Consider the following 1,346-nt stretch of genomic DNA (forward strand, 5'->3'; position numbering starts at 1 on the left):
CTGTCTGTTGCAATTTGCCTACGTATGCTAACTCATAAGACAAACATCACGCATTGGACCAGCTATTTAATACTAGTTAAACTTAACCTTCATTTTGTTTGCTTGTTGCACTCTGCTCTTCCATCTTCTTCCATCATATTAATGAGGTTCACATTACACTGGAGCCTTTGTCTTCTGTGTTTCTCTGTTAAGTACTCCAGCCTAATCTTTAAATGCCGTCAAGGTTTGTTGTTGTATGTGGCGCTAAAAAGTCAAGTGACAATGCTATAAAGACTGTTGCCATGCTTACGTCACTCCCTTGCCCCTCCAACCAGTTCCTATGGTCACTTGCCCAGTGCAAATTAAAATGGCAAAAACGGTTTTGGGGGAGAGTAGGCCTACTTAGTAGAACTGTTCAGAAGCGGACAGTTCCTATAACTACATTCCTGTAACTATTTGGTCGGAAAGAGGCTCATGTTCTCCATCTTTAGTGCCGAGCACTTGGGCATACAGCCGCCTATCTGGCGGCTGTATGGCCCACTGTATGACCCACTACAGAGTCCACGTTTGACTTAATTCACATTTTGAAATAGCAGCTGTGTCCCCTCCTCTAAACCCTGCAGCTGTATGAACTTCTTGTAGTCATAAAGACTGCTAAGACTTAGATTTGCCAACCGGATACGGCAAAAGTTTGCTCTGGTTGGTTGTAGCACTATCCTATTGCGTGCAATAGGAATTTGAAAGACAACTGGTTTATCCCGCCCCTTGAATTGAGCGCTACCAATGATGTGGAGTAAAAATTCTCTGATGAGACATCCTTAAATCAGAATATTTGAGAGAGAGACAGAGGAACATTAGTCAGTTTAAATCAGGCTTTTAACTGCAAGAGACAAAATACATTCTGTGCAAATAAATGATGCAGATGCAAATGATGCTTTGCCTTGGAGCCCATCCTAGATTAACTGGGTAAAAATGATAGCGAGTGGAGCAAATTATTCTGGGTCCCCAGGTAAGAGCTCACCTGGATGACAAACAGAAATAGGGAAACTAGACCTGCTCATGTGTGGTGTGTAAAAAGGAAAGTTGATCATTCAGGTTGGGTCGAGTGGTGAAATGGAAAAAGAAGAAACGGAGAAAAAAAGAGGTTCTACCACACTGATGCAAAATGATGGCCAACAGCTTATTATGGAAATACGAAACCTTTTAGCTTGGGCTGGGCTATAGATCGTTATTTTATTTATATTGTAATGTGACACTAGATATCATTTTAACAACTATTAGATAGTTTAGCAATTGTTGGCACACTAACCAAGGGGGTAAGCCTCTCTTCACTAAGCGTAGATCCCATGGCGCCATTTTAATGCTAC

At 41.6% G+C, this 1,346-nt stretch overlaps 1 protein-coding gene across 7 annotated transcripts in view; it reads right to left on the minus strand.

Annotated features, from left to right (window-relative positions):
- The window catches only part of rbfox2 (RNA binding fox-1 homolog 2), a 37,100-nt gene that overhangs the window by 20,057 nt on the left and 15,697 nt on the right, over positions 1-1,346 (minus strand). The window lies entirely within an intron of this gene.

Source organism: Etheostoma spectabile, chromosome 2 (genome assembly GCF_008692095.1).
Source record: "Etheostoma spectabile isolate EspeVRDwgs_2016 chromosome 2, UIUC_Espe_1.0, whole genome shotgun sequence".
Lineage (NCBI taxonomy): Eukaryota > Metazoa > Chordata > Actinopteri > Perciformes > Percidae > Etheostoma > Etheostoma spectabile.